General features: G+C 43.1%; 1 long non-coding RNA gene across 1 annotated transcript in view; it reads left to right on the top strand.

Annotated features, from left to right (window-relative positions):
- Positions 1-1,802: 1,802 nt before the first annotated feature.
- The window catches only part of LOC133256893 (uncharacterized), a 47,283-nt gene continuing 27,735 nt past the window's right edge, over positions 1,803-21,350 (top strand). Inside the window, exon 1 of the long non-coding RNA XR_009739328.1 lies at positions 1,803-2,251. This is a non-coding gene — a long non-coding RNA (uncharacterized LOC133256893). The remainder of the gene's footprint in view (positions 2,252-21,350) is intronic.

The following is a 21,350-nucleotide window of genomic DNA, read 5'->3' as shown; positions in this document are numbered from 1 at the left end:
GATGCCTTCTTTCCTAAGTAGTGGCCAAGAGAAAAGGCTTTTCAGATCTTCTGGAGGGTGTATGACATGAAAAGCTCGTTCTGGTAAATGGAACCAGACCCCCTGTCATCTGACACCAACCATGTCCCTGGGCCTAGAGAGAACCAGAGGAGGACGAGCAGATAACCTGCAGCCTAAATAAGTACTGTCATCACTGCCCTGGAATCTCTCTGAAGCCTGCCCGGCTACAGCGTAGAATTCCACAGGGCACGTGGCACTCTTGGACTCCATCCAAAGGAGTAAGTTACCAGGAGGTCCTCATCCCAACATGTGCCTCTGGGACCGTGTTCCTCGGCAAGCTTCAGCACAGCGAGTGTTAATAAAATCCTGCTGCTAGTCAGCTGATCGCTACATGCATGTTGATTCAGTCAAGGCTCCGTTTAGAAGCAACAACCCAATTTGTCACTCACCCATTCCTCATTCCCTCATTGACCAGTGAGTTTGTTCATAAGGCAGGTCTGGGTGTTGGACAGAATGAGCCTCTGCTTACTGGCCTAATCCAGAGGGCTTTCCTATGATGTGTTGTTTTCTATTACCAGCACCTCCGCTTCATGCCATGCTCTTGGCTAATTGAAGCTGCTGAAGGCAAGAGGATTCCACTAATGGACTCGGCTCTCCCTCAGGGGTCAGACGCCAAGACAATGTCACAGCAGTGGAAGGAAGAGCGCAGATGGCCCGGCTCAGGTGGTGAAGGCCTTTAGAATCTGCCTTGAGGCTCTCAGTGGCTTTAGATCGAAAACCATCTTGGCCCCTTCCAGCAGCGTAAGGCATTTTATGACAGCCTGAAAGCACAGAGCTTAAACAGAATGATGATCACAGGGCAGGAATTTGGACTCCAGGAGAACTGCCTAAGCACAGATTATTTTTCTCCGGTATTTGATGAGAACAAACGAAGTAAGAATTTTCCTTTTGTTCGTCTGGCCTCTGGCATTGTTTACTTTCTTTTTATTATTCTCGAAGGCACTTAGAGCTCTGGCAGCGTTTCTGTCCTAAAATCTTATTGTCAGAGGTTTATTTTTCAGCTGTTTCAAATCATATCTGATAGAGTGAGTTCTTTGCCTGGGTTCATCGCTTTACCTCAAAAGAAATAAAGTTCACCCTTTAAATGACAATATTGATTGTCTACAGCTTTAAGTTTTCTACACTTAAGCTGCAGGCTTCATTTCAAAACCTGTTTTCCCTCATCACAGAGGAACGATGGTGGAAGTCTCACTCTGCTGGAGTCTGGGTAATGACCTAACACCGTCGTTTGGACTATCACTGCTTTTTGTCAGATTTTCACTGCCCGTGGAGTAATTCTTTGTCAATGGTGGTTCTGTCAACTGTGGTTTGGAGGCAATGAGGTTTTATACTTCTGCCTGAAATTTCTTAAATATATAAGCTTTTAACGTTTGCGAAGTTGACTTCAGTCCTCTTTTAAAAGAAACCCAATATGCTGTTTTTCCTCTCCTCAATCAGGACGTGCGTCGGAGAGTCTGGACTTCACGTGCTGCTCTTCCAAAACAAGGACAGGATATCAACCCAGAAAAATGAGCCCTTCAGACCTGCGATGATCTGTGAAAAGCTCAGATGGACTTAGCAGGCATTTTCTTGACACCTGGGAAAAGTCAGCATGTGAGAGAGGGAGTAGCATTATGGTTACGAGGCTACGTTCTAGAGCTGGGCTGCCTGGTTGAATGCCAGCTACTCAGCTGTAGTGGGTTAAATGGTGCCACCTGCAAAAAAAAAAAAAAAAAGATAAGAGCACCTCCTAACCCCAGGAACCTGTGACTGTGGCCTTATTGGGGAAAAGGGCCTCAGCAGATGTAAATACATTAAGGATTTCTGAGATGAGATCCCCCTGCAGGATGAGTCCTGTATCCAATAAGGAGAAGACACAGATGCAGAAGAGAAGGTCATGTGAAGATGGAATCAGAGACTGGAGTGATGCTGTCATAGGCCAGGGAACACCTGAAGCCACCAGAAGCTAGAAGAGGACAGAAGTGTTTCTCCTTAGAGACTCTGGAGGGAGTGTGGTCCGGCTGGCCCCTTGACTTTGGACTTCTGGACCCCAGAACTGTGAGAGAATACATTTCCGTTGTCTTAAGCCACCAGGTTTGTGGTTATTTGTTAGAGCAGCCCTAGGAAACAAACACGTCACTTACCAGCTGAGTGACCTTGGACACAATATTTGACCTCTACAAATCGGACCCCTTGAAATGCCTTCACACAGGTGAGTGTCTGCACCTGGTATGCTCATACACATGACTTTTTTTTTCTCTTGTGACAACAGGCAAATACAACAGAGCTGAGACTTCAACCCAGTAAGTGCTGGTCAAAAGAGTCACTATCTTGCAGATGTAGAGGGCAGACTTGTGGACATAGAGGGGAAAGGGAGGGTGGAACACAATGACACATATGCACTACCGTGTATAAAATAGCTGTCTAGTGGGAAGCTGCTGTATAGCACAGGGAGCTCAGCTCAGAGCTCTGTGATGACATAGAGGGGTGGGATATGGGGAGAGAGGGAGGCTAAAGAGGGAGGGAATATGTGTATACATACAGCTGATTCACTTCATTGTACAGTAGAAACTTGTGCTTGGCACGTAACATGTGCTCAATAGGGTATTCATCACTGTTTCACTTTTACTTACCCTACAGAGTTGTGATGAGAATCAAACGAAAGAGTGTATTTAGAAGAATGCAGTGTATTCAACTGGTAATTATGACCATGATCAAATGACTGGGTCTTTCCGCTCTCATGATCTGCCCTTGCATTTGCTTATAATTAGTGCTAACTAAGCATGTGTGAAGCAAGAAGCCAGGGGCAAAGAGTGTATACATAGAACAACACTGAGCTGGAAGCTTGGTTTTCTAGAGTCTCCTTAGGGCAGCTTCTACCCTGCTGCTGGTAAATCATTTAGGAGACTCCTGCTCTGGAGGATAGTCTTTGGAAGACCCTATGTCCCTACATGGAATGGTTGTTTGAATCCCCAGAGTGTCCCTGTTCTGAGAATGGCCAATGCATGGTTTGTTCTCCAAGGGCCATGTGTGTGTGATGTAGCCCTTGCTGATCAGCTCTGTGGTGGGCCCTGCCTCGGTCTCCAGGATTTTTCAAACAGGTTCTGAGGAAATAGAATGGGTCCTCTCTGGTGGTAGGAGAAGGCAATGGCAAGCCACTCCAGTACTCTTGCCTAGAAAATCCCATGGATGGAGGAGCCTGGTAGGCTGAAGTCCATGGGGTCGCTACAAGTCGGACGCGACTGAGCGACTTCACTTTCACTTTTCACTTTCACACAATGGAGAAGGCAATGGCAACCCACTCCAGTGTTCTTGCCTGGAGAATCCCAGGGATGGCAGAGCCTGGTGGGCTGCCATCTATGGGGTCGCACAGAGTTGGACATGACTGAAGCGACTTAGCAGCAGCAGCAGTCTCTGGTGGTGCAGCTGTAACACGTGAGGTGGGGAATGTGTGGCAGCCCAGTTTGCTGCCCATCTGCTGTAAGAGAGAATGAGACTGATGTGCAGAGAGCACCCAAGTGAGCACGTAGGGGGGGCCCTAAGAACATTTGAAGCCACAGCACTCCTGCCCTTCCCAAGGTCACGACTAACCTTCCAATACATTCCCTTTTTACCTAAACGGTATTTCTGTTACTTGCAACCAAGAGAATTTTCCTCTCCCTTAAGAACCAGTCCAAAAATCTCCTGTTCTGAAAAAATTCTCCTGACCTCCTCCCCACGAGATCTAGTCTGGGCCATAGAATTTTGCACTTCCCTTCCCAGGGTGGGTTCTAGTCCCCCTGAATTACTAAGGGCTTCCCTGGTGGCTCAGACAGTAAAGAATCTACCTGAAATGTGGGAGACCTGGGTTTGATCCCTGAGTTGGGAAGATTCCCTGGAGAAGGGAATGGCAACCCAGTCCAGTATTCTTGCCATGGACAGAGGAGCCTGGCAGGTTGCAGTCCATGGGGTCACAAAGAGTTGGACACAACTGAGCAACTAATACTTTCCCTTTCTGAAATACAAAGCTTCTTAAGGACAGTGTTTAGGTCTGACTTGTCACCTGTCCCAGTGCTATGCACCAACGATAGACTGGCTTTGTTTTCCAATGAACATATGAATGATGTAGAATGTATGCACTCAGGTCAGATTACCTCTATGATCTTTTCCAAACTGGAGATTCTCTAATGGTGATCCTAAGTTATTTGTAAAGGGGGGTTCTGAAGTTTCAGTGGATGGTTCCAGAATTCCAGAAGTGATAATTTCCATTTTATGTTTAATTTTACTTCCATACCTCCATCTTTCCTTGACAAAGGTGTGTCTCTAGCACCACTCATGATTTGGAGTGATGAATTGCTGGCATCGTTCTTAGGTTCACAAATGGAGTGAGAAGGGATAAGGAAGGGAGAGAAGCTGCAAATGAGAGATAAAGAGCTACGAGAAAGCTCATGGTACGTATGTGTGTGAGAGAACTCTCCAGAAAGAGAAGTGAACTGAATTATGTGTGAAGGTCAGAGGGAGAGGAGTTGGTGCCTGCAGGAAACTTGTCTGATCAGTCATCACAGTGAAGCAACTAAACTGACAGAAGCCGTAAGAGGTTAGATTTCTCTGTTCCTGACATACAGGTGGCCAACAGGCACATGAAAAAATGTTCACCGTTGCTAATTATTAGAGAAATGCAAATCAAAAGTACAGTAAGTACCACCTCTCTCTGGTCAGCATGGCCAAAATGTCTATAAATAACAATTGCTAGAGAGGGTGTGGAGAAAAAGGAACCATCCTACACTGTTGGTGGCAATGCAAATTGGTACAGCCACTATGGGGAACAGTATAGGGCTTCCTTAAAAAACTAAAACTACAATTGCCATATGATCTTTCAATCACACTCATGGGCATATCTCTAGAAAAAACTAATTTGTAAAGACATATGCACCCCAGTGTTCACTGCAGCACTGTTTACAATAGACAGGATATGGAAGCAACGTAAATGTATATTGACAGATGAGTGGATAAAGAAGACGTGGTGCATGTATACAATGGAATGTTACTCGGCCATAAAAAGGATGATACAAAAAAGGATGATGCAAATAATGCCATTTGCAGTAACATGGATGGACTGGAGATTATCATACAAAGTGAAATAAGCTAGACAACGAAAAATATCATATGATATCGCTTATATGGGAATCCAAAAAAAAGATACAAATGAACTTATCTACCAAACAGAAATAGACTCACAGGCATAGAAAAGCTAATGGTTACCAAAGGGAAAAGGATGGGGAGGGATTAAATTAGGAGGTTGGGATGAACATATCCACTGCTACTGCTAAGTCACTTCAGTCATGTCCAACTCTGTGTGACCCCATAGATGGCAGCCCACCAGGATCCACCATCCCTGGGACTCTCCAGGCAAGAACACTAGAGTGGGCTGCCATTTCCTTCTCCAATGCATGAAAGTGAAAAGTGAAAGTGAAGTCGCTCAGTCGTGTTTGACTCTTAGCGACCCCATGGACTGCAGCCTACCAGCATTGCTCTATATAAAACAGATAAGCAACAAAGATGTATAGCACAGGGAACTATCTGAAAAAGAATATATATGTCTGAATTACTGTGCTATATACCTCAAACTAACACAATACTGTAAATCAACTATGCAATTTTTTTGTTAAGTTTTAAAGATTTCTCTGTTCCTGGCCACCTAAAAAATTACTTTCATTTCCCAAAGTGTTTTCCAGAGAACAGTCTGGTAGGGGGAGAACCTGGCTGCAAAGAGGTCATGGAACACTGAGTCTACTTTCTTCATGAAGGGAGACAAACTACTTTGGGCCATTTCTTTGAAGTCCCTCTAGAGGCTTCTAAAGGTTGGGTAGTGGCATCTGGTCTTTAATCCCAGACTTCAAACTTGTTGATTTTTGCCCTGAACCATCTGCTTCTCAACTTTCAGAGAATCTTTTCCTTTGTGACCTGTAGGGAAAGAAATATTGCATTTTTATTTCTTTCTGTTTTGCCTTCCCCTCCCAGTCACAGCATTAGAAAGGGGGGACTTACTTGTCAGATGGTGCGCTGAAAGACGCAAAGTGCTGACCTTGGCGTCTGCAGCACATCTCCTCAGCTGGATGCCTTTCCCTTTACTCTCTGATAGGAAGGGAGCGACGCTGAGTCTAGTCTTGGGACCGTCAGTGTCAGCACACTGTTTCTACTACTTGCCGTCATCAAGATCACGAGGAGCATGGGCTCTGGGACCTGACTGCCTGTTTGAATTCCAGCGGAATAAGTACCTGGACATATCATCTCAGACCCAGTCTCCATGCCTCCAAGGTGACATAATGATAGCTGCTGGCTCGATGAGGCATTGTGAGGATTAAATGAGACAAAACACGGAAAACCTTCACTCAGTGTCTGGCGTTTTATAACTCCCATGAACATTAGTTGGGGTTTCCCAAGTGGCATTAGTGGCAAAGAACCTGCCTGCCAATGCAGGAGATATAAGAGAGGTGGATTCAATCCCTGGACTGGGAAGATCCCCTGGAAGAGGGCATGGCAACAGACCCCAGTATTCTTACCTGGAGAACCCCATGGACAGAAGAGCCTGGAGGGCTACAGTCCATAGGGTCGCAGAGACTTGGACACGACTGAAGTGACTTAGTATGCATGAACACTAGCAATTATTACTATACTACTACATCTTTAATATAGTAATAGTATTTTCAATAATAAAGTGGGAGAAAGCTCTGCACTGGCCAGAGAACTTGCAGCAAGAGGGAAGCTTAAGTAGTCAAACAAGCCCTTCCTTGAGTTCATCCCACTCCAAAGAATTTTGTGTTGTTGTATATGGGATATGAAGTTCAGAAATGGCTGTTTCCAAACTGATGGCTTCCCCGAGGACCTTTTCTCCATTGTGGTTCATCTGATCATGCCCTCTGTTTCCAGCGGTAATGATCGTTTCAAACCAGCCGCAAGCTGGAAGAACATTGCTCTGTGGTAAGCCCAGTGCCACCCTAATTCCATCTTCTCCAATTCTACAAACCCCAGGTGGTATGTGGGACAATTAACGTAGGCTTCCATGACAAACAGTTGCCGGGCATCGTAGAAACCCTCACTTCAAGAGGACTGCAGGTTCTGATCCTCAGAATGATGACCATGATAATTGAGCTACCTTTCTGGACAAAATGGCAGCTCTCTCAGTGGAAAAGTTTAGGAGACTGAATTCCCCCCCCTCCCCCCTCTGCAACTACTATTTGCTGCATGAGATTTCAGAAGATAATGAAAAAGAGCAAGTTTATAAGACACTATGAGGTTGTATAAATAAAATGAAGTCATATCTGGAAAAAATGTACCAAAGAACATTGAACCAAAAATATCTAACTTTGCAATCCATACTCGGCCAAAAGTCCCATTGAATTAAAGCACAGACAGTGTAACTATGTACACAAGATGCCTTTAAAGTTCCTCCATAAATTTAGAGAAAAAGGAATAGTCTGTTTAGAGGTACTAAGGCAAAATTCCTTACTGTGGATTTATAGGCCCTTGTACAAGTGGTCCCCAAACACCCTTTTTAATTTTTTTAATTATAAATAAGAAAGAACAGATTCTACCCTCATGACTTCCACTTTTGAACTTGTAATCACCAGCACAAAAAAACAGAATTCTTGGAAAAAAGGAAGGCTGAATTCCAGGCCTCTGAAAGGGAAGTTAGTCTGACTGAACATTGATTGTATTTTAAATCTACCACATTTCTCCTTTGAAACCCATGTATTTTTTAACATCTTAGTTGCTTTATGTTGAATTTGTTGAAGAAAATTTCTCAATGTTTTCAGGCCTTTATCCTAATGGTTTTTATTTCTTAATTTCCCCTTTTTTCATTTCTTTTTAAGAATTTCTTTTCTTTTCTTTGAATAAGTGAGAAAATCAAGCTGACTAAGCAATACTATATGAGTCATCCATTTATTAATAACATAGAAATTCTGGGAATTGTAGCTTTCTTTTGGTGCTCACCTTCATTGCATGTATTGAAATCAAGTAGTTTCTAGGCACACCTAGGCAGTTTTTGCATGCGTGCTAAGTCACTTCATTTGTGTCCAACTCTGCAACCCTATGGACTGTAGCCAGCCAGTCTCCTCTGTCCATGGGATTCTTCAGGCAAGAATACTGGAGTGGGTTGCCATGCCCTCCTCCAGGGGATCTTCTGGAGCCAGAGATCAAACCTGCATCTCCTGCATTGCAGGCAGATTCTTTACTGCTAAGCCACTGGGGAAACTCCTGGCAGTTTTTAGGGGATGTCTAAAGGGGTGGTATCTTGGTTCTTACTGTAGAAGTGCCTGCAGCTGCTGTGACCCAAATTTAAGCAGTAAGTCAGGGGTGTGGCTGGCAAAGGAGGAGGAAGTGGCTATGAAGAGCTAACGTTAACAAACAGATGACCAACCAAGGGGTGGTAAAAAATCTGCCTGCAATGCAGGATACCCTGATTGGATCCCTGGGTCAGAAAGATCCCCTGGAGTAGGAAATGACAACCCACTCCAGTATTCTTGCCTGGAGAATTTCATGGACAGAGGAGCCTGGTGGGATACAGTCGATGGGGTCGCTTAGAGTGGGACACAACTGAGCACCACACACACATAATCAACCAAGTCATCCCTCCCCCAACACCTACAATTACCAAGAGTGATAATGTGGAGATAGCTGTGCAATGGGCGGTACATATGTTTGCTCTCTATGAGTATTCCTTTATTACAGCTCAGTGCTACTGAACTCTGATTATATGGCACAGAAATGTATGGGATGCAGGAGGACTATGGGATTTACCCTCGATCCCACAGCCTTATCTCCATATAAAGTAACTATCAACTACACTGAGACCGCAGGCTTTATATGAACATATCATATCATTGCATTTATTAAAAATATTCACAATCACCATTTCATACAATTTCCCCGCAACTCTACGATATAGGTAGGGAACATCATTTTCATTTTACCAAAGAAGTACTAAATATAGGAAAAGTGCTTGATCTGACTAACAATATAAGAAGTATGCATTATAACAGGAAAGCATACTTTGACTATCAAACTAACAAAGTCATGTAGATCATCAAATCAGCAATATTTTCGAATAACGTTTATGCTGGCAAGGTTGCATGAAGATGGAATTTCTCTTTCTACTAGTGGAAGCACACGCTGGTTAAACCTTTCTGAAGGGCAATTTGCAACATGTATCAGAACCTTTAAACATATTTAAACCTTTGGATGCAGTGATTTCATATCTGAGAGTTCCTTCTAAGAAAGTAATAGGAAATGTGGACAAATATTATAAACAAAGATGTTTCTCACAATATTTTTATTAAGGTGAAAACTTGGAAATAAGTGAAATATTTAACCACAGAAAACAGTCATGATACATCTACACAGTGGAGTACTATAAAGCTCCTGGAAGTGATATCTTTGAGGAACTTTTAATGATGTGAGAAAATGTTCAGAATACAAAGGTTAAGTGAAAAAGCAGGATGAAAGGCTTACCTAATAGCATGATCATAGTTATATAAAAACATGTACCTAAACCCATTTAAACTAGACTGGAGAAAATAAGACTATAGCTTCAGAGGTTTCTAGGTTATGTATAATTTTGGATTTTAAAAATACTTTTCTGCATGTTCCCTATTTTTTAGAAGGAGGCTATATTACTTTTATAGTCAGGGGGAAAAAAACCCCAACAAAGTTCTAAAAATAAAGTGGAAAAGTATGCTCAGAGAGATTAATTAACTTGCCCAAGGTCACACAGCTGCAAAGCAGAGGAGCCAGTACCTAAACCTGGTTCTGGCTCTAATTCCAGTGTCTCCTTCCCCATACCACAGTGTCTCTGAAAATAGTTAACTTCAGCAATGTATCACTGATGTTTGAGATTTTAGAGAACAAACCATTTGTGGAATCATGCTAGAATCTTCATGACTTCTAGATTAGACTCAGATATACAAGCATTACTTTGTGGGTGGTGGTGGTTTAGTCGCTAACTCATGTCCAACTCTTTCGACCCCATGGACTATAGCCTGACAGGCTCCTCTGTCCATGGGATTCTCCAGGCAAGAATATTGGAATGGGTTGCCATTTCCTTCTCCAGGGGATCTTACCAACCCAGGGATTGAACTGGGTCTCCTGCGTTGCAGGCAGATTTTTTACCAGCTGAGCTACAAGGGAATTCCTTTGTAGTACTGCTTAAATTTCTGACTCCTACAAGCTTCTGACACCCAATTTGAGAACACACAAGTATGTTAAGCTCACTGCTGGGTATTACCTGCATGAGATGTGAAGCTCCCTTAACACAGAGAACCATGGAGATCCAACACAGAACACGACCTGGAAAGGTTATTTATTCCAGTGATTTCTAAAATGAACTAAACGGCAAAATTACTGGGATGATTTTCCAGAAATACAGATCCAGGTCCACCCTAGAGATTCTATTTTAGTAAGTCTGTGGTGAAGCCCTTGTCTCTGTACCAAGACTGTCTTTAAACTACTCTAGCCAGTGGTGGAAATACGTCTGAGGAGCTCCCTGTATGCACAGTGAGTCACAGGTAGCGATTCCACTACTCAAGTTTAGAAAAACTCCCCCTCAAATATCAGGATTCACTTAGACCTCAAGTGTGCTGCCACTGAGTCCTGTGATGACTTGGCCCACCCTCTCAGTGGGTAATGGGGGAACCACCTTGTCGTGCAGTGCTGCCTGTGTTGGCTTTCTACTCCTGCTTAATAAATGACACCCCTCGCTCAAAAAAAATACTTGGTGTCTTCAAACTACAAACATCTATTACACTTTGTGTTGGTCAGAAATCTGGGCACAGCTTCACCGAGTGCCTCTGGGTCAAGGTCTCTCTGAGGTTGCAGGCGAGCTGTTGGCCAGGGCTGTGGTTTCATCTGAATGCCAGAGAGGGGACAAAAAAGGGGAGGGAATTTACTTTCATGCTCCCTGATGTAGTTACTGGCAAGTCTCTTTTCTTTTTTCTGCAGCCTAATTCACAGCATGGTTCCCACAGAAAGAATGATCAAAGAGAAAGAGAGAGAATGAGAGAAAGTGAGAACGTTTGCATTCAAGCTGGAAACCACAATCTTTTTCTGCTCTAATCTCAGAAATCACATCTCATCACTTTTCTGCATTTTCTAGATGCCAGTGAATAGCCAAGGGGAGGGAATTACACAAGGGTGTGAATACCAGGATTCAGAGGCCACTGGCTACCTTGGAGGATGCTTGCTATGCTGCCCCAGGCAAACAGCAGAGTTAAAGTTGTACACTAAACCACCTTCATCTCTATTCTACAACTTCTACTTGGCAAATAGGCAGAGGTGGGACTGGAGTGAACTCTGCCTATTGGTGGTAATTGAGTCAATAGACCCAAAGTAGAAAGAAAACAAAACTTCACGTTTAATATAGGGCAGTACCTGAATTTTCACTCACAGCATAAGCCATGATACTTTAGGTATCAATGCTGCTGCTGCTGCTGCTAAGTCGCTTCAGTTGTGTCTGACTCTGTGCGACCCCATAGACCGCAGCCCACCAGGCTCCCCCGTCCCTGGGATTCTCCAGGTAAGAACACTGGAGTGGGTTGCCATTTCCTCCTCCAATGCATGAAAGTGAAAAGTGAAAGTGAAGTCACTCAGTCGTGTCCGACTCCTAGCGACCCCATGGACTGCAGCCTACCAGGCTCCTCTGTCCAATAGAGAGACTCAATTAGCCAATAGGTTCAATCACTCTACTTTGGTCTTTAAAGGAGGGAACATTTCAAATGAACTTGGGAACTATTATTTTCAACTCTGACACACTAGTGAAATATTCAGTTCTACTAGAAAGCATACTTGAACTTCAAGTCCTGACCTCAAATGCAACTTGCTCAGGGGTGGATATAATTATATTTTCCATCCTCTTTGGAAGATAGACAACAAATACTGAGTAAAAATAAATATATTTATTTATATTTTGTACATATGTGTATATATACATATATATGTATACATATACATGTATAAATTAAATATGTATATTTAATATATGGTGTATGTACACACCCCACACTCTTCATTGGGACCACCTAGGGTACCTTTACTTACCCATGATCTGCAGCTCAGCCTTGGTAGCAGAGCCTTCTAGTAATGTTGACAAAGCTAGGCATCCAGACACAACCAGCTTATCCACTAGACCTGCCGTGTAGAGTTAATTTCAACCTGCCATCTGGTCGCCAGCTGACCACTGCTACACGCATTTCCAGCATCTCAACTTGCTATTGTCAGTGCCCCAAATTAAAGCAGTCAATACAGCTGCGCCATGGCTGCTCTTAGTAGAGGGTGTTTTCTGACTCACTCTGTGAAATCACTGATGAGGAGGGAATCCCCACCGTCATTTCAGCTGCCAAGACATTTCACACCAACAAGCTGTGAAAGGAAAGCTGCTAACGACACGAAAGCCCTTTTTATGGCCAGGGCTGGGCCAAGGCCACCAGAAAGGCCATGCTTTCCCCATGCTGCTGGACCGCTCAGAGGAGTTCTTAACAACCAAGACTGATCTGTCTGTTCATGGAAGGTAGGAGAAGGACAGGCCAATCCCCAAGCCATGCCCAAGGACCCTGAGAACACTGGCAGGATTCCTTATCCATATCCAATCCTTCCTTCACACCTCAACATTTTAGAAGGGAACTTAGGTTTAGAGGTAAAATAAAAGAGGTAATACTTTTGGCAGATCACCTAGGAAAACTAAAAGTGATTCCCAAGGTACCTGTTTGAGTTGCGGAAAGTCTCATAAATATTGCTACCCCATCAATGTCTCTCTCTGCCCCTAATTCAAGCCAGGTGATGGCCCAAACACTTGCACAAAGTAATTGCCAAGGGAAGCCCTTGTGGTGCAGTGGAAAGACCCCTGCTTTGGAGTCAGAGAACTTGCTTCCATGTTTCCCTTTTGTTACTTTCTTGCTGTGTGACTGTGTGTAAAAACTAGGACTTTCTGAATTTCATATTCTTATCTATTTATTATCAACAACTTCATATGATTGCTGTGAGATTAAGTGAATATTAAAATTATGTCTCTAGACATAGGAGGGAATATTAAAATAATGTCAGTATTTAAAAAAATGTTTTTAACCATTCTGTCCTTGTGACAGACTGGCATCAGAAATATGATTCTTTGGGATAAAACTCTGCTCTCTGGTGTGTGTGTGTGTATGTGTGTGTGTGTGTGTGTACTCCGGTATCTGATTCTTTGCGACCCCATGGACTGTGCCAGGCTCCTCTGTCTGTGGGATTTTCCAGGCAAGAATACTGGAGTGGGTTGCCATTTCCTCCTCCAGGGTGCCCTCTTTTAAAAGTAAACATCTTTGGAAAAAAAGGTAACAGAATCTAAGTGATCAGTCAAAAGATTAAACTTCCTCAGCAAATAGGTATTTTAAAGTACTCAAGGGATGAGGGTGCAAGAGAAAACGGATTTGGGGGAGCTTAGGAATGGTGTCTTCAAAGAACAGAAATGCAGGTAGGTGTCTCTGGTCTCCATGTGACACAGGCTGGCTGGTGCAGGGACATTTTTTGAGAAGGAGAAGGGGACCCTGGAGGTGGGGCGACCGCTTGATTCCAGTCTGATATTTGAACTCTAAGTTCTTGTTTCTTGTTCACCAATGTTTTCCCCCACGGCTTATTACAGGGCTTGGCGTATGATAGTTGCTAAATGAATGTTTGTAGACTAAAAACTATGCTTTGCAAACTTTGCCCTTTTCCCAGGGTCAGTCCTCAATTAGCTGATTGACCCAGGTTTTGGGATACCTCTCCTGGACACACTTCTCTTCCTGCCCTCTGCCTTTCCCTCTGGTATTTCTTAGGTGGGGCAAATCTCCACCCCCGACCCTGAGGCATTACAACCCTGGCAATGGCTTCCCAAATGCCCATGAAGCCCCTCGACAGAGATCTGCGTGGTGGGGGCCCCTCCTACAAACAGGTCAGTTCCTCATCATTTAAGACTCAGAAGCAGAATGGGCGCTGATTCCAGGTTGTGACACGCAGGTGTAGGTGACATCTCTAAGGCAGGGGCACCCAGCCCAGCAGAATAAGCATGAGTATCATAGAAGCCAAGGGGCTAGCAGGCTCATGGGTCAGGAACTGGCCTGATCTGACAAGACAATGCTCAGGCCTCCTGGTATTTTCGGATTCCTGTCTTTATCACAAGAGCCTCTCTGACCAGTTTTATGATTCTTCTATATGAAACTAAAGCACCATTACAGCTCTTGATTAGAGGTAATTATAGGGCAGATATAGATTCAGGGGGAAAAAAAATCTGTTTCCCCAGTAACCAGGAGACTAAATTCAGGGGCTGAGAAAATTAGAAAGTGTCAAATAGAGAAGCATCAAATTGGTTTTCACCTGATTAAAATAACAGCTCAAAATTCCCTTTTTTCCCCACACATTCACAGTAGATTTTTTAGAGTGTTCACTGCCTGAGTCTCAGTGAAGGTTGAAACCCTATCCTTGTGTTTTGCTGACACCAATGCAAAGACTCCTAAGGCTGGACCTGTAAGGGCCTGGGGAGGCCATGACCCCCACATGGCAAAGTGATGGCACTTCTTCTTGAGCAAACATTATCCTTCTTGGAGTTTCACCTGCTGATCCAGTATTAACATTCTGTCCCTTTCCTTCTCTAAAAACACGTGAATGGGAAAGCTATTCACTATTTATCCATCTGAGGCAGGTTTGCATTGTTAAAAATTAATACTTAGTCACAAACGAATCATTAATAGGCCAAGATTTAGGAGTGCAGTGGGGAATTTTATCAAATCAACCGAGTCTCCCTGAAGTCTCTCAGTTACTGTAGAAGCAATCTTTTACTCAGCATTTGTGGGAAGGCAGGATGGCTAGGGGAGTTCCAATGTTTTAAATAACTAAGAATGAGAATAGATGTCCTTTGGAAGAAATCCCTGTTGAATTCACTCGAGGTGAACTTTCGCTGTTGTTGTTCAGTGCTAAGTCAGGTCCGTCATGTCCGACTCTTTGTGACCCCATGGACTGCAGCATGCCAGATTTCCCTGTCCTTCACTATCCTGGAGTTGTCCTTCCTTCCTGGAGTTTGCTCAAACTCATGTCCATTGAGCTATTTAACCATCTCATCCTCTGCTGCCCACTCCTCCTTTGGCCTTCAATCTTTCCCAGCATCAGGGTATTTTCCAGTGAGTTGGCTCCTCACATCAGGTGGCCAAAGTACTGGACCTTCAGCTTCAGCATCAGTCCTTCCAATGAATATCCAGGATTGCTTTCCTTTAGGATTGATCTTCTTGCTTTCCAAGGAACTCTTAAGGGTCTTCTCCAGTACCACAATTTGAAAGCATCTGTTCTTCAGCATTCAGCTTTATTTTAGAGAAGGAAATGGCAGCCCACTCCAGTATCTTTTGCCTGGAAAATGCCATGGACAGAGGAGCCTGGCAGGTTACAGTCTATGGGGTTGCAAAGAGGCAGACATGATGGAGCATGCATATTCAGCTTTCTTTATGGTCCAACTCTCACATCCATATATGACTAGTGGTAAAACCATAGTTTTGACTAGATGAACTTTTGTTGGCAAAGTGATGTCTCTGCTTTTTAATATGCTGTCTAGGTTTATCATAACCTTCCTTCCAATGAGCAAGCATCAATCACCATCTGCAGTGATTCTGGTGCTCAAGAAAACAAAATCTGTCACTACTTCTACTTTTTTCCCTTCCATTTTCCATGAAGTGATGGGACTGGATGCCATGAGCTTAGTTTTTTGAATGTTGAGTTTTAAGCCAGCTTTTTCACTCTCCTCTTTCACTCCCATCAGGAGGCTCTTTAGTTCCTCTTCACTTTCTGCCATTAGAGTGGTATCATCTACATATCTGAGGTTGTTGGTATTTCTCCTGGTAATGTTGATTCCAGCTTGTAATTCATCCAGCCCTTTGCATGATGTACTCCACATGTAAGTTAAATAAGTAGGGTGACAATATATAGCCTTGACATACTCCTACCAGTGGTCATGTATGGATGTGACAGTTGGACTGTGAAGAAAGCTGAGTGCTGAAGAATTGGTGCTTTTGAACTGTGGTGTTGGAGAAGACTCTTGAGAGTCCCTTGGACTGCAAGGAGATCCAACCTGTCCATTCTAAAGGAGATCAGCCCTGGGTGTTCTTTGGAAGGAATGATGCTGAGGCTGAAACTCCAGTACTTTGGCCACCTCATGCGAAGAATTGACTCATTGGAAAAGACTCTGATGCTGGGAGGGATTGAGGGCAGGAGGAAAAGGGGATGACAGAGGATGAGATGGCTGGATGGCATCACTGACTCGATGGACGTGAGTCTGAGTGAACTTCGGGAGATGGTGATGGACAGGGAGGCCTGGCGTGCTGCAATTCATGGGGTCACAAAGAGTCGGACACGACTGAGCAACTGAACTGAACTGAACTGAACTCCTATCCCACTTTTGAACCAGTTCGTTGTTCCAGGCCATGTGGGAAGCTTAATCCCAACACCAAAGCAACCCTGAAACCCAGGCTGTAGGAACCCAGCTACAGGACTCTACCCACTGTGTGATCCACCTTCTAGAGGTCCAGTTCAAACCTCTGCAAGAGGTCAACCTCTCTTCAGTGAGTCCAGGACTACCAACTCTTGTTACATATCCAGTCTAGGCCTATCTTAAAGCACTCATCATGACTGAGGGGTGCTTATGGCTGAGGAGATGGTGCCCAGGGCAGTCTGGCTGCAACACACTGAAGCAGGGCAGATGTCCAGGGCTCTGCTTTCCCAGAAGCCTGGACGTGAGGGTGCCAACTTGCCTCAAGCAGTTGGAATTCTTCGGGACCTGCCTGACTCACTTCCAACATTACATTCAGTGATGGCATCTCCCAATCTGTCTAGCCAAATCCCTTCTCATTAAATCTCTTCTGATAACCTTCACTCAGCACATGGTATCAATATGAGATTGCCCCAGGGAGGTGGGGATGGAAGAGGCCTGGAATCATTTTCTCATGGGCATGGGCAGTGGAGAAACAACACCAGTGGAAACTGAGGACCATGGGAGGCAGAGCTCCATTTGGGACCCCCATCCCCGGGGTCCCTTCTCTGGCAGCTCCCCGGGTGCTGGCGTACAGAATGCTTTCACAAGAGTTTTCAAAGGAAGATGACCTCCATACACTCAGCTTAGAGGAATTTGCACTGTCAGTCTCCTGAGCCACAGTGGTCAGGTCACGGCTTCTAGCTTATCACACAGTCACACCTCAGGTGTGCTCCATGTGTGTGTGCGTGCACGCGCACATTCAGTCACTCAGTTTTGTACACAGCCCTGCAGATCCTTCCCCACACTGGGTCTCAGCACTGGGCCAGCCTCTGGCTCAATCACATCTTGGACTCGAGCTAATTATGCCAGTGGCCCAGCATTTACATTCATAAGTGGCTTAGAAGTCTGTGCTCTTATCTCCATGTAGCAAAGGAAGAAATAAACTTCTATACAAATGATCGTTGGTTAGCAAGTGGTCAGCCAGGCAGGAGAGATAGTTCTGCTAAAGTCAGGGTCCACAATGTGTGTGTCAGGAACATATTGTTGAGAATATATGTGTCAGGAAGAACATACGGAAGAAGCATGTAGGTCATGGAAGAAAGGGCCTTGTTAATTCCATGCAGGTTATGTCATACTTCCCACTTGGGGTTTTGCTGCATGGAATCGGACCTTCCCAGAGACTTCACTTACCTAGTCCAGGAACTGACAAGAACTAGGCTGGCCTTGGAAACCATTCCCCATGCAGAGAAATTTGTGCTTAAGAACAGGAGCTCGGCATTAGGTGTCTGGGTGACACAGCCTTGGGCAAATCACTGTTGTCTCTTGTGTCTCAGTCTTCTTGTCTGTAAAACACAGAAAATATCAGGTTCTTCCCTGAGTTCATTGTGAGAGTTAAATGTGACGATGTCTGTAAGAAGGTTAACTCTGCACTTACCATGTGGCAATAGATTCCACTCGTACTCAGATGGGCGTGTTCTCCTGACTTAACACTTCAGACAGAATAGAGACTTCTGGCAACTTTCAGGGACATACAGAAGGTTGAAATGAATCCTTCCCATGGGTTTCTAGAGCTTTCCCAGAGGAAGAGAGCAACTAGGAATCAGCATTGCCCCAATGAGATATTTGCACGTGGATAAATGTTGTTTGCTTGAATCTCTAGGACAGATATGAAGCATCGCTCCAGATCTCTGGAAGTTTCTTTGTAAAAATATTCATACTGTACCCAGAGCAAGGTCTTTCTTCATCCAGGTGAAAAGAGATTACTCTATTAATATGGAGAATGATCTAAGGTGAATCATATATAAAGTATGGATTTTTTGTACTTGCTTCTGAGAGTGAACAACTCCTCAGCAGCTATACCCCTGGGATATTAATATTAAACATCCACACACCCTGCCCACAAAGACACCATCTAAACTTGCTATATAACACTTGAGATATTCTCCAGAGAGAGGACCCAGATCTGAGACTGCAGGACAGGAATGCCCCCTTCACCTATTACAGATCAAACTGTTACTCTCCCTCTTTACTCTCTCCCCAAAGTGCTGTAAGGTAGGTATATGCCTATATTTTTTAATGACTTGCTAAATCACTGAACTCTCAACCAGGAATGAGAACCGCTGTAGTTGATGATATCTGCAGATCTTGTTCAGATTAATTTTGTTAGTCTCTCTTCACCATTTTTGGGGGGTAGTGGAGAAGATGGTCATTTTTATTGTGTTCATGACAGCTGATTACTTTCTGTGCTCATGCCAGCTTGGTTAACAATAAGCTTCCTCTGGCAGTCTGCATGGAAGTGAAGTCAATTGCCTATATGTGGGTGAGTCTGTGTCCGTGTACTCAATTTCCTTGTATTAACTTAGGGACCATTTCTCACCTTGTTCTCTAGCTTTGCAGCCAAAATAAGTACAGGGCTCCTATTGATTTTTGTGACCTAGAGTTGGGTTGCTTTCAGTAGAAATGAAACATACTCAGATCTGTCCCATGGAGAATAGAGCAAGCAGAGAAATAAATCATAAATTCAGGTATACCCAAGTACAGGCTGTGGTTGGATTTCCTTCTTTCTTTGAGTGCAGACCAAATGCTACGGTTGGGCTTAAACTTTCTGTACAGGGCAGATTTGGGGAGTTTTTACTATGAAGTATAGTTTCCATTATTCATCCTATTCTCATGAGTTCTACTAGCTAAAGGAACCACCACTGTGGAATGTACAGAACTCAGCTTACCTAGAGTACTAGCTCCTTGAGACCAGGTAAATTTGAAGTGGGATAAAACATGAAAAAGGAGCAGTTCTCTGCCCTCCCGCTGTGTGTTTTCCATTGGCAAGTATGTTCAGTCACTTCAGTCATTCAGTCATGTCTGACTCTTTGGAACCCCATGGACTGCAGCATGCCAGGCTTCCTTGTCCATCAACAGTTCCCAGAGTTTACTCAAACTCATGTCCATTGAGTTGGTGATGCCATCCAACCATCTCATCCTCTGTTGTCCCCTTTTCCTCCTGCCTTCAATCTTTCCCAGCATCAAAGTCTTTTCAAATAAGTCAGTTCTTTGCATCAGGTGGCCAAAGTATTGGAGTTTCAGCTTCAGCATCAGTCCCTCCAATGAATATTCAGGACTGATTTCTTTTAGGATGGACTGGTTGGATCTCCTTGCAGTCCAAGGGACTCTCAAGAGTCTTCTCCAACAGTTCGAAAGCATCAATTCTTTGGCGCTCAGCTTTCTTCACAGTCCAACTCTCACATCCATACATGACCACTGGAAAAACCATAGCCTTGACTAGATGAACCTTTGTTGGCAAAGTAATAGCTCTGCTTTTGAATATGCTATCTAGGTTGGTCATAACTTTCCTTCCAAGGGGTAAGCGTCTTTTAATTTCATGGCTGCAGTCACCATCTGCAGTGATTTTGGAGCCCAAAAAAATAACGTCTGACATTGTTTCCACTGTTTCCCCATCTATTTCCCATGAAGTGATGGGACCAGATGCCATGATCTTAGTTTTCTGAATGTTGAGCTTTAAGCCAACTTTTTCATTCTGCTCTTTCACTTTCATCAAGAGGCTTTTAGTTCCTCTTCACTTTCTACCATAAGGGTGTCATCTGCATATCTGAGGTTATTGATATTTCTCCCAGCAATCTTGATTCCAGCTTGTGTTTCTTCCAGTCCAGCATTTCTCATGATGTACTCTGCATATAAGTTAAATAAGCTGGGTGACAATATACAGCCTTGATGTACTCCTTTCCCTATTTGGAACTAGTCTGTTGTTCCAGATAAAATGTGTTTATACTTGATTCAATTCTGCAAATAGTGTAATTATATAATCTGATATGGTTTTGTGTTTTTTAAATATATATATTGTATTGAAGTATAGTTGACTTAGAATGTTTCAGGTGCACAGAAAGGTGATTCAGTTACACAAAATACACATATATTATTTTTGAAATTATTTTCCATTATAGATTATTATAAGATACTGACTATAGTTCCCTATGCTATACAGTAAACTTTATTTGCTTGTTGCATATCTATTTTTTAATTAGAAATTTAGCATTTTACTCATACTAAGTCAACCAAGTGGAATCAAGATGTCATAATTTTTTTAGTTAGGCAAAAATTCATAAGTTTTATAAAATATATATCATATATATATATGTATATGTATATACATATATATATGTATATATATACATATATATATATGTATATATATGTTCTCCAGTTTCTCCACTTGTTTTTAATGTTCTTTCTCAACTCTTTATCAAGTGTAGTAGAAAAACTATTGTATACATATACATATACATATATATATGTATATGTAAAGAGTTGAGAAAGAACATTAAAAACAAGTGGAGAAATTGGAGAACATAAACTAAATGAAATGGGAGCACTGAATATGAAATAGAAGAAGTGAAACAAACTAGATAAAAGTAAAAGATCATCATATAGTCCTACTGTTTTTAAACATGACTGCTCATTAGAAATGTATCTGGAGCTCTGTAGAAAAAAAGCAATACCTGGGCACTGTATTTTTCAAAAATTTCAAGATAGTTCTGATACACATCTGAATTTTAGAAAGTGATTACAGGTTTTTGTATTAGATACTAGTTTCGGTGATACAGAGTTCTATTGTTTTTCTGTTGACCAATCATGATACAATGGTGTTAAGTGAGTAATAGTTACATAATCACAATAGTAAAAGATGTTTATCAGTTTTCCCAATCAATAGCCAGACAAAAAGTAAAAGACAATTACAATTGCAAGCCATAATGGGAGCATGATTAACTTAACAATATAAAATAATTACATACAACTTGGG

This window comes from Bos javanicus, chromosome 11 (assembly GCF_032452875.1).
Source record: "Bos javanicus breed banteng chromosome 11, ARS-OSU_banteng_1.0, whole genome shotgun sequence".
Classification (NCBI taxonomy): Eukaryota; Metazoa; Chordata; class Mammalia; order Artiodactyla; family Bovidae; genus Bos; species Bos javanicus.
The sequence above is the reverse complement of the archived record's forward strand: the minus strand, read 5'-3'. Positions and strand labels throughout refer to the sequence as shown.